Raw genomic sequence first — 13,128 nt, 5'->3', positions numbered from 1 at the left:
TCTGTCCCTGCAGTCAGTCTGGACTTGATTATCCTTCAGGAAAATCGGCTGCACGGTTATAAAGCCTCCCACATTCCTTGTATGAGGAATCAAACATTCAAATTTGCATTTCATCTAAACACATAAGCTGCCCTTTGTACTTCTTACCATGAAGGTAGACCAATAGTTCCATCCAAACATTCATCTTCTGTGGTACCTGGGAAAGAAATCCCTCTTTTCCCCTCAAGCTGAACTCTGTCAATGCCAGGTGGGACAGCCAGAGATGCTCATGGAAACAGATGTCTATGTGACACGATCGTTAGGTCTAGGTATTACTCACTGTAGGGTTACTGGTTTCTGGGTTTTTTTGTTTTTTGTTTTTTGTTTTTTAATTTTTACATTAAGGAAAACCAGCTGACCTCTTACATTCTGAAGCAGGCCCTGGGGAATACTCCAGTGTTTTTAAAGAGAGATTAACCAGATGACACAAAAATAAGCCAATTTCTTTCCTTCCCCCATAATTTCTTTTACTCACCCTGTTTTGCTTCTCTTTTTTAAAAATAATAGAAAGGATATCATAAAGTTGTGACATGGATTAAATTGGTTGATACAAATCACTGAGAATAGTTACTGGCATATAGTAAATGCCTGAAAATATTAGCTGGCATTATTAAAAAAATCTATATGAGTTTCCTAAGGCTGCATTAGCAAACACAACAAACTGGGTGGCTTCAAATAGCAGACATTTATTGTCTCACTATTGTAGAGGCTAGAAGTCTGCAATCAAGGTGTTGGCAGGGCCATGCCCCCTCTGAGGGCTGTAGGAGAGAATCCATATTTGCCACTTCTGGCTTCTGGTGGTCCATAGCAATCCCCGTAGTACCGAGGAGGAAGGAACAATGTAAATGAGTTACTCCTGTGCTCTCTGTTCCTATGGTGTTGTCTTTGGGACCTGTGTTCACATGGCAGTCTTCTCAAATGGACACCAGTGATACTGGATTAGGGGTCCTCCCTACTCTAATATGACTTCAACTTAACTTTAGTTACATCTGCAATGATCCTATTTCCCAATAAGGTCACATTATGAAGTCCTGGGGGTTAGGACTTCAATATCTTTGGGGAGGTGGGGCGGAGGACATAATTCAACCTATCACAATAATCCACGTGCAAACTAGCACTCCTGCTGAAAGGGACTAAAGTTGAACTTCTCTGCTCCCACAGTCAGTCAGATGCTTCTCAATCACTCCAGTCTCAGAGGATGGCACAGTCCTCATTTCACTGCCCAGGTCAGAAGCTAGTGTTGTTCTTTTATTCCTTCCTGTTCTAGGTCTAGGTATTAGACCTATCAGTCATCAAATCCTATAAGGCTTCCTCATTTCTGTCTCTTTGTTAGGTCTCTCTCTGCATGTCCATGGAAAGCACCTTTCTTCTGAACTACTCAAGTTTCCTAGCTGATGATCCAACTGTGCCCTTCTTAAGTGGTCTCCAAGATACAGTCAATGACCTCTCCAAAGAGCAAATCAGATCATATCAAGACCTTGCTTACAATTCTTACTGGCTTTTAATTGCCCTCAAGATCATGTTCTAAATGTATATCCATTTTTATCGTCTTGGATCTGGTCATTATTCTAACATTATTCTTTCTCCCCATTGAGCCCCTCCAAGCCCCAGCCATGCTTGACTATTTGGAGTTCCTCTACCATGTACTGTTTTCTCTTTGTTCCTGATGTTTGTGTCCTACACTTTTTTCTCTTCTCCCCCTTTTCTCAGGCAATCACTTGCTCCTTCAAAAATTGGCTTAGATATCAAATCCTCACCCAAATCTTTCCTAACTAATCTCCCTTAACCCCTGCCAAGGCTGAAGTAGATGCTACTGCTATGAACTCTATAACACCCCATAGCCTTTACCTAAGACCACATGTTTCACAATGCATTGCGTTTTTCCATTTACCTGTCTGTTTCCCACACTAGATTATAGATTTCTGGAGGACAGGGCCCAAGAATTATACATAATTGTATTGACGCATTCCCAAGATTAGCACATGTATTCATCCATTCAACAACTACTTATTCAATGCCTACTCTGTGCCAATAACTATACTATACTTTGAGAATGCAAATGATGAACAAAGTGGACGTTTTCCTTGTACTACAAAACTTTGTGTTGTGAGAAAAATATTAAATTCAGTAAGTACCTAAAATACAACCTAGTAAGTGCCTTGATAAGGGTAGTACAGATTTCTCTGATCTCAGAGAGTCCACATGGAGACCTGAAGCATGAACTGAGTTGTCAAGGTAGGGAATAGCAGGTGTAGACTGACAAGAAGAGAGGGATTGCATATGTGGACACCCCAGTGAGAAGCGCAACAGTGGGCAAGAGGCAGGTAGCACAACGTGAAACAGATCTTGAAGGCATTTCAATTTATGCTAAAATGTTTTTAATGTAGTCTAAGGAAATTGAGAAGATATCAGAGGATGTCCCGTATTAGAATGAGTTGTGGATCTATATTTCAGAAATGTCACCGAAGCAATTACGTGGATAGGTAACTGATTGAATTGGGACACATTTGCGGGTTACTCCTATTCAGGTGATGGGAAATGGAGGCCTGGCCTAGAGCAGTGACAATATGACAGGGGAGAAGTGAGGCAGCCTGGATCAATAATTAAGAGGTATAAAAAGAGAATTTGGTGATTGTGGTAAGAAAGACTCAAGAGATTTCTGGACTGGATGTATTTGGATGGCATTCACTGAAATAAAGAATATTATACAAAATACAGTTTAAGAACATGTACGCCATCTAAGATGCAATTTCAAATGTGAGGTAGATACCTTGCAATGTCAAGAAGGGTGTGGGCAGGTAGACATATCCAGGAAGCAGCTGTGTATAGGCCTAGGGCTCAAGGAAACAATTGTGACTGAAGGTATCGATGTGTCTAGAATGTATTCATTCTAGAATATAGGTTCTCAACACCGGTTGTGAATTAAAACCACCAAGGGATCATTTAAAAAAAATAAAAACAAAACTATGCCTGGTCCTCATTGCCAAAGATTCCGATGTAATTGGTCCCAGGCATTAATATTTCTTAAAAGCTCCTCAGGGAATTCTAAAATGGAGCCTGGGTTTCAAACTAACGCTCTGTAGTAAAAACAAACAAACAAACAAAATCCTTACTATGGACCAAAAAAAGGTCTTGTGCAAATCAATGCCAGTGTTCTTTTTCAGGCTCTTCCCTTGCCACTTCATACATTCTTACACCCTTTGTCAGAAACTCTGGTCTCCTCCTTCTCCAAATAAGCCAAGGATTGACATACTCCTTTGCCTTTACCTGTGTTCCTTCCCTGCTTAAATCCACTTCCTGGCCACTTCCCTGAGTTCCTATTCACTCTTCGAGGTCCAGTTCATATGTCACCTCCTCTCTGAAGCCTTACCCAACCCCCATCTGGATACAGAATTAATTTCCCTCATTTATCACATCATATCATAATTATTTGATTGCATTTTAACTGGATCATTAGAAAGACAGTATTGTGCATTCCTGGAAATGTCAATGAAAAAGGAAAAATAAAGAGCATAATTATGAGGTTGTTTTCTTCACTGAAAAAAAAAAGGCAACTTACATTTGCATAGCATTTTCATAGACATTTTATTTAATCCCACAGCAACCTTGTGGATTAGCAGGGAAAGTATGACTTCTCTCATCAATATTAGGGATTCTTCCCTCTACTTTCCTAAACTGTTTTTTAAAAAGACCTCTTTTAATAGGTTTGCTACATTTATTTTCCCCATAATTTCCCTATAATAAAACATCTAAGTACTGCTAGAAATACTAATGTTCAAAACTCTTATAAAGAACTTTTTAAGTTGAAAGCAAACTGTTTAGACTCTGTGCTGGATCTTTACTTGTGCCCACCAGTCAAGTCTCAAGTATAATCCCTCTGTTCTCTGCAAGAAGAGCTGCCCTATATCGACAGTATCACCAAACATCCTCACCCTTTGACTTGGCCTTACAGGAACACAAGTGGATGATCAGAGGCATGGAAGAAGGGTGTAGGGTTGCCAAGGGTAACTGTGTCCTTTGACTGAAGGTCATGGGTCCCCTTCAGGATAGCCCTCACCCCACAACCGTCCCTGCAACAGCCCTTCCCCCTTGCTCCTCAGGCCTGCAGTGGTATTGCAAGTGTTCTTACTGGATAAGTATACAAGTCACTACATGGGGCACTCTATTATCTCTTGGGGTTTTTCTAAGCCCTAGGCATACTTTTCTCAATAGTTCCTTCATTAAACTCTTTTTAAATTATCCTGCTTTGACTGCATTTGCTTCCTGCTGGAACATTGACTGATGTTAGCCCCAAACTTATACTGGTTTAAACCAATGCTTTTTCAGAAAGATAATATGATTTTCCATTTCAAAGGGATATGTGATTTTAATACAGTGTACAGTTTTGCTGATCTTTAATATTTTAAGGTATGGAGGTTCTTAGTAAAATGTGGCATTGAACAGTCATCGGACAGTTCTATAGAAAAAATCTTAGGTGGTTAATAAGACCCACTGATATAATCATTCTGTTTGTGGTTTTTAAACACTAGCCTTGGTTTCAGTGGGAATAAACCTTCAGATATATTATCTCCCATCATAACATAAGTTTTATGATATTTGAGAAGGCTTTATCTTTTAATAGTTGGATCTTTCTTAACAAATTTCAAAGGATTAAATAAAGGATATCAATTGATACCAAAAAATATCATTGCTGTTTCACAACAATTTTCTCTCACCTTAGAAAGACAATCCCATTTCCAGGAAATATTTATATCATACTGGAAAAATCTTCTCATTCTTTGACTGATTCATTTATTCGTCAACAAATCTTTCTTGAACTAAGCTCTCTGCTAGGCATAAGGAGACGCAATTGTCAGCTAAAATAGACACAATCCATGACTTCATAGATCATTGAGTATAGCGTAAGAGTTGTACATTGTGCTGAATTTTTAAGGGTCATTGGAACAAGTTTTTGACATGCAAATGGCATATATTATTTGTGTGCTATAAAAGAAAGCTCAACAAAGGGATAATCAAAGCCTATCAAAGACAAGTAACTAATTGAGCTAACAAGAGATTTCTTCAACCTATAGAAGCCGATTTTATACCTAGATAGTGAGAACATTTAAAAAATTGAGTCAATATGTGAACAGTCCAAACAAAGTTAACATTTATGACAAAAACGTGTAGCTGAGTGGTTAAAGGCTCAGGCTTGGAATCGGAATATCTGATGTCAAATCTTGCCTCTTTTTGTGGTGGTTCTGACTATAACCAGATAGTCAACCTCATAAACCTCGTTTCCCCTCTGTACTTTTCTATTCTAGTCCATTCCAACCTCATTTATTCTGTTTCGTCTTTTGGATGGTGCTATCACCCAGGAAACTGATTTAATTCCCCAACAATGAATAGTGGCCTCTAGTTTAGAAAATACTATTCAAGAGGACTATCTTTCATGGATTCTTCCTCTCTCTATATCCTTTATACCTATGTTCCATATCCTCAGTACTATTTGTTTTGACCTATAGGATATTTCATCCAATATGAAAATTCTAGAATTTGACTTATTATTGTTACCTGTGGTAGATTATATTCTAGTTGTTTAACAAATATTCTTTCTTTTTCCTCCCAACCTACCTCCAGAGACAGTATATTTCTCTGTCCAGCTGTCTTTGGGCTTGCTCATATGACCTGCATAGGCCAAGGGCGTGTTAGAAAATATAACGTGCTCAGAGACTTCAATTATCTTGCATAATTGAGTTTGTCCTCTGGAGCCCATACCTTTTGCCATGAGAAGAATATGCCTCAGTTGCCTCCCAAGGAGAATGAAGGACACGTGGAACAAAGCTACATTAAACTCACAGCTTAAAGCTGAGCTTAATGTTGGTCCACCAGTCGAAACCCTCTCTCTCTCTCACACACACACATACACACGTGTGTGTGTGTGCACTGAAATGCCATTTTTAAGACTAGAGAAAGATGTTTCCAAAAGAACTATGGGCGTGGCCTTTTAATACTGGGGTTTGACTGGAATGAAATATAGAGAAAACCAATGAGGGTTTTGAGGTAAAACCCTGGCAAGAGTGCTACCAACATGGACTGGATAAAAAGAAATTCGGCCAATAGGATGTTGGCTGGCATGAAGCTAAAAGTGTGCTTGTATAGTCAGGCCTTCCCTCTTGTGCTCCACCTTTTGCCAGGAGAAGAATAGCTGGTCCCCCAAAAGAGGAGAGTTTTGTGAAATCGACATGAACCCAGTCCAAAGCTTTGAACCAAGCTCAGCTGAAACCAGCCAAGATCAGCTGAGCTCAAGACAACAGGCAGACAAATGAGTGAAAAAGAGCTGGTGGTGGTGGTTATTGTCGTTGTTTTACACCACTGGGTTTTGGTCTGGTCTGTTCCATGGGATTATGGTAACCCGCACCTGAAAAATATACTATCCTGACCCTTAACTTCATTTTCAGCACACCAGCATCCATGTTTCTGACTTTTTCAGTAGTCTGGGATATTAGACTTTGGAGTCAGACACATAAGAATTTGAACCGCAACTTGGTCATTTTCTAGTGGCATGCCTTTCAGAAGTTTCATAAGTTACCTTATCTAGAAAATAAGTACATTTATACTCATTCATATAATAGTTGTCAGGATCAAATGAAATACACAAAGTCCATGAATAAATAATTATTATACCTCTACTATATACTATATAGGCATTCCTCATTTTATTGTGCTTTGTATTCCTGCACTTGGCAGACCTGCATTTTTTATACAGATTCAAGGTTTGTGGTAACCCTGTACTGAACAAATGTATTGGTGCCATTTTTCTGACAGTTATTCCCACTCTGTGTCAAATTTTGGTAAATCTGTCAATATTTCAAACTTTTTCATTATTATCATATTTGTTATTGTGATCTGTGAACAATGATTATGACTTATGGAAATAATTGGTACCATTTTGAACAATACAGTATTTTTAATTGGAATATCTACTTTTTTAAACATAATGCTATTGCACACTTACTAGACTATAGTATAGTGTAAATGTAACATTTATAGGCAGTGGGAGACCAAAAAATTCAGTTGACTCACTTTACTGCAATATTTGTTTTATTGCAGTGGTCTGGAGCTGAACCCACTATATTGCTGAAGTATATCTCCGTGTCACGTGAGGCTTTGGATATAAAGAATTCTGATCTCATATAGATTGAAGACTAGCAAAGAATTCAGACATAAACCCATTTCCAAAAACAAATTAAGAATAAAATATATTGGTCCCTACCAAGTTTAGAGTCTAGCAAAAAAGTCAGATTTGAACTCATGAGCAAAAAGAGAACAAGAGTCCAAGCAATTCACCTCACACCATATACTGGCTGGAACCAAACCTCATATAGCACCATCCATTACAGAAAGGTTGGAGACATAAGGATGTGGGCCCCATTTTCCATTCATTCCATAGCAGCACAGATAAATGGAATCCGGACTATCATAAGACTCCCAGGAAAGGCAAACTCTCGTGGGGTTTTTAAGCTACGTGGTTAGGATGGAACCATTTCCACTAATGGTTTGAGCACAAAGGCATGATCAAGGATAAAAATGATAGAACCCTGATATAGGCCTTATCTTGCACAGCTTGTGTTTTTATTTGGAATAACACAAGCTCCTCTTTTGCTGTGATCAAGTTTGTGTTTCAAGGTTTACAGTTCCTACTGAATGAAGCAAGCCAGAAGAGGGATTTTCCACACTGATAATCATGGTTGGGGCTGAGATCCAAGCCATGGAGTTGACCAAGATTGATAGTCTTAAGCAGTGAGCCTTGCCATTTCCATGAAGCTTTGCAGGAAGCCTTCTTCCATGGCAGCATACAGAGATCAGTCCTGTATAAGTTTATCTTACCTCTCAGTCCATGCCCTGATCTCATTATCAAGCCACCCTGTCAACAACAATCCCCATTTCAACCTATAATATCTGAGGTGCTGGCCCCGGATATTCCCATAAGAAACACTCGAGGACAGTAGGAATTCTAGGTGGCCATATCCAGTGTATATGAGTCACAGACATCAGAAGCAGGCAAGAGAAAGGCATTTGTAACATTAGCCTGGGAAGCACGTATTGTTCAGGCCATTAAGTTTAACAACACTGGTGTCTGGGTTGCAGTCCTAAGGTCTAGGAAATGCTACTAGGATGTATAACATTGCTCCCAAGTCCATTTCAGTGACTGAGGAATTTATCTATATTTTTTCCCTGAAGCAAAGACAAACTACACTCCATGGCTTGCTCAGCCTTAGGTGCTATGATCCATGATTGACAGTCTCCAATTCAGAACTAAACCTTATATCAAAACTCTAGTCCTAGGGAATGTCCTGACCAGCAGAATCAGTCATAGTCCTGGGCAGCTGCTGTCCCTTTTCTTAGCCATCAAGAAGTGACACTGGCTCTAATATGGGATATGCTTCATATGGGATAATCCCCATTAGATCATGAGAGTCTAATTCCCTGGAATTCTGACTTTAGTCTACAAGCAAAGTCTTCACTTACTCATTATATTTATGTATGTTTCTGGTTCACAGAGATGTTCATCTTGTTCTTGTAATTGGCTGTTTCTTTTTGGAAATATCTATCATTGCTCAATGTTTGGAGGGGTGTGTATTGGGGTATGTTCGTTTAGTATTTTTTTTACACATGAACTCCCAAGACAGCTGCACTGCAATCTCTTTTTATTACTTTTTATACTCAAGCCAAACCAGGGACTTCTTTACTTCTCATGTGTCCTTATTTTTCTGTCTCAGGGCCCAAGCTCTTCATTTTTCCAATGGTTCTTTCCTGTTCTGCCATTCTGTTCAAGTTCTGTTAGTTTTTGCCTATTCAATTTTCAAGTCACTTTCAGAAAGCTTTCCTTATTCCTACCAGCCAGAAGTAATAATCCCAGCTCTGGCTTAATAGGACACATTAGCTGTCTATCTCTTTGAGAGCCCTTTAAATATCCATTCCACAAATGTTTCGGAGCCTGTACTGTATCAATGCATGTACTTGGTTCTGACATTAATAGAGGTGTAACTCATCTTTGATTTCTTGTATACTCTGTCTATTTAAGCACATGGTTTATTTCCCTTATTGAAATACAAGTTCCTTGAAAACCAAAAAGTCTATCTTATTCTATTTGTTCTATCTGGGCCTCTTGTTCAAAAGTGATACTCACTGAATTAATGTAAATTGGATCAAGGAATAAATTCATGAATAAATCAGATGATATATTCTCAGCCCCATGCAATTGTACTTACTGAGAGTGACCAGGTTTTCTACATTTTGGGCCCTCAGGGTCTAGAAAAGTAGTCTGTTATATAGTTATATTCAACAAGTGATTGTGGAGAATGATAAGGGTGATATTCCAATTCATATTTTAGTCAACTGAGATGTGCAAAAACTCAACACAATATAAAGTATATTTTTAAATCATCTTATTATAAATATTCTATATTCAAAGTTATGGGTTAGGAAATATTTTTTTTTCTATTTGTGTCTCAATACTGAGTTACAACAACTTTGTTCCTTTCCTTCATTTTATAATGTAAGTTTTGTTGTGTAAAATGTTGTCCTCCTTCAGGATTTAATCAATCTCTCTTTCCCTCATTGTGCTAAATTATTTATTTTATCTTTACCTTTAGGTAAAGTCCTCCAGAAAATTACTTGAAGACTCTGTTATGATTTTTCATCTTCCAATTGGATTTTCCAGTTCTGGTAAAGCAAATACAGGTGTCTTTCTTCTAAATTCTCATATTTCTTCCTTTAATGTTCTCCATGTAGTTTCCTCTCATTCCTCTGCCTTGGGATTGTTGGAAAGGCAATTGTTAGTTCTAAACAATACCCATTTAAACCCCAGAAAAATAAGGTTTGGGATGAGAATCATATTCTTCTTAAGACATTTAAGGACACTTTATTTCTCTTGCTAGTCATAGTTTTCTAGAAAAAACTATTTTATATTTTAATGTCCTTGACTTCTTCATACTATCTGCAGATTTAAAAAGTGATACCCATAAGGGCAACATTAAGAATTCTTAGAAATTTTCAGATTCAAGACTACTGATTAAACACTTTTCAGAAGACAGGAGGTTTACAGGGTGAGGGGAATATGTGGGTAAGATAATTGAATGTAGTTACCTTAATCTTTATAACACACTGCTTCCAACTTCATTGCCTTTTATTCCTGCAGCTTCCCTGACACTAAAGCACCTTCCATTTGTTCAGTGAAAATTTAATAAAAGGAGAAAACTGCTATGTTATTTTCCCAAATGTTTACTGTGTGCATTTCTCATTTGCCGGTATTTTGATTGGCAGCTTTATATGACCTTGGATTTTAATTTTATATGAAATTTGATGGGAAGTATATTTTAGAAGTCATAATCAAAACTGACTGCAATTCACCCTGTATGTGTCTTTCTAAGGAAGCTTTGTTTCCCTAAGTGGAGACTGATACTCCTGAGAAACAAAGAGAATGATACATAGTAACAGGCCTAGATCTCTGGTTGTTTGTGGAAATAAACAAACAATGGCAAATCCTTTGAAGCATTTCCATCTGCTGGTGAAAATAATTTAGTACATATTTGTTACCTTTTTGTGTTTCCTTAAATCTCCAGGATGACTTTCATTTTGGGTGTTTTGTTTTGGGGGGGGGTATGGGAGTGGAGGAGGATTTTTGAATGCCTTCTGACTCGACAGGTCATAGAGCATTGGGGGCAACGGCCATGCAATGAAGGAGCTACTTTCATGGTTGCCTTTGAGTATCATCCTCAAGATCATCTGTTCTATGTTCTCTCAGCTCCAGCTATGATACATGCAAGTGTGGCCCATGGACCAGAGCACTGGCAGCCTTTGGCAACTTGTTACAAATTCAGAGTCTCAGGTCTCACTGCAGACGTACCCAGTAAGAATCCTTATATTAAAAGAGACCTCAGGTGGGGATGCCTGGGTGGCTCAGTGGATTAAGTGACTGCCTTTGGCTCAGGTCATGACCTCAGGTCATGATCTCAGGGTCCTGGAATGGAGCTCTGCTTCAGGCTCCCTGCTCAGTGGGGAATCTGCTTCTCTCTCTGCCTCTCCCCCACAGCTCCTGTGTTCTCTCTCTCTCTCTCTCTCTCTCAAATAAATAATTTTTTTTAAAAAAGTAAAAAATATGAAATAAAAGAAACCTCAGGTAATTTCCCTGCTTTTCAAATTTTGAGAAGACTGCTCAAGATAAATCCGTTGTATGTCTTCCGACCATTCCCACACTTTTTTTTTTTTTTCCCCACACTTTTTTTAATCAGCAGATTTTAAATGTTTCTCATGTCCCAACTTAGTTTCCAGTTCATATGGTCCAGTCATGTGTCAGAGAAGGGACTTATGGTTACGGTGGCGGGGAAGAACACCACAGATTTCCAGCTAACGTGAAGCTATCTCTTCTTGCGGCATTGCTTCTTTAACCATTGGAATGGAAAAACTGTCCAAACTCTACAACGTATATCCTAATCTCTGAAAATAGGGTGAACTGAACATAATATAATCTTTTCTTAATAAATACTGCTTATTATCATGAACTTCAACAATAGCACTGCTAGAAACAAAAATAAGCTTAAAAGTTAGTGAGTAATTCTGGCATTAATAAATCTTATAAGACTTTCCACAGACTACTATGCTGTTTGAATTTATTTCTTTCTTAATTTAATTAATTTCTTTCTCCTCCTTCCCCTTCATAGTAAGTCACTTTTTCATTAAGTTTCGCCACTCTGAGCGGGATTCCTTCTTCCCACTCATGTTATGACTTCTGCTTACTCACACAGCTCTCTGCCTTATTGTGGCAGGCTGTTCTTGCTTTACTGTGTTTATTTTTGCTGTTGTCTAGAATTTTTCTTTTCCTTGTTTCTGCTTTTTCTTTCTGCTACATATTATCCCATCTGACAATTTTACACTTTTATATTGCAATATTTAGTCCATGTACATTCAAAGTACATAATGATACATTTAAGTTTATATTTACCATCTATATGACTATGCTAGCTCTATATCCGGATACTTCCATTGAACCACCTGTTTTATGCTCCTTTGTTCTTGCCTAATTTTGTATCAATAAAATTGCTTTATTATTTGCCCCCTACAACTTAATAATTTAAAAACTGAATAGTATCACAGTGGTTACCTAGATTATAACATACATCTTAGATTTATTGACGTCTTATAAAAATTAACAATTTTACCACTTTCCAAACAATGTTAAAATTTTGAAATATTTTCATCCCATTTACCTTTTTTTTTTTTTTTAAGATTTTATTTGTTTATTTGACAGACAGAGATCACAAGTAGGCTGAGAGGCAGGCAGAGAGAGAAGAGGAAGCAGGCTCCCCACTGAGCAGAGAGCCCGATGCGGGGCTCGATCCCAGGACCCTGGGATCATGACCTGAGCCGAAGGCAGAGGCTTTAACCCACTGAGCCACCCAGGCGCCCCCCCCATTTACCTTTTAAAATCATATTTTATTACTGTCATGCATTTTAATCTTATTTATATACTTTTTAAATTCTACATTCATATATATTTGAAATTCTCAAACATGTTTTATTGTTTTCACATCGTTATGTCTATACATTGTTATTATATTATGTCCAGTCAATATCCATTTGTATTTACCCACCTATTTACACTTTTTTGTTCTCCATTTCTTTGTGCAATTTTGTGTATATGTATTCTTGTTGGATTGAAATTTTCTTTTAGCACTTCCCAATGTCATTCTATTGTCTTTTGCTTTTGTCATTTCTGTTGATTGGTCAGCTGTCTCTTTCATTGTTGCTCTGTTGAAGGCAATATTCTTCTCTGGTTACTTTTATGTTTTTTTTTCCCTCTGGTTTTCAGTTATCTAACTCTATGGGTCTAGGTGTGTATCTCCTTATATTTGACCTACTTAGGCTTATAGAATGTCTTGAGTCTGTGGGCTTGGGTATATTGTTTGGGACAATTCTTCGTATCATATCTCCAAATATTGCTCCTACCTCATTTTTTGTTTTCATTATTTTTGGGACTCCAGTAACATATACAAGAGACATTTTTCTTTTGTCACAGAGGTACAGAAGTTGCAGAAGGAGCATCTG

This window comes from Enhydra lutris, unplaced genomic scaffold (assembly GCF_002288905.1).
Source record: "Enhydra lutris kenyoni isolate GAN:26980312 unplaced genomic scaffold, ASM228890v2 scaffoldscaffold1, whole genome shotgun sequence".
In the NCBI taxonomy this organism is placed as follows: domain Eukaryota; kingdom Metazoa; phylum Chordata; class Mammalia; order Carnivora; family Mustelidae; genus Enhydra; species Enhydra lutris.
This window is presented reverse-complemented; position numbering follows the sequence as displayed.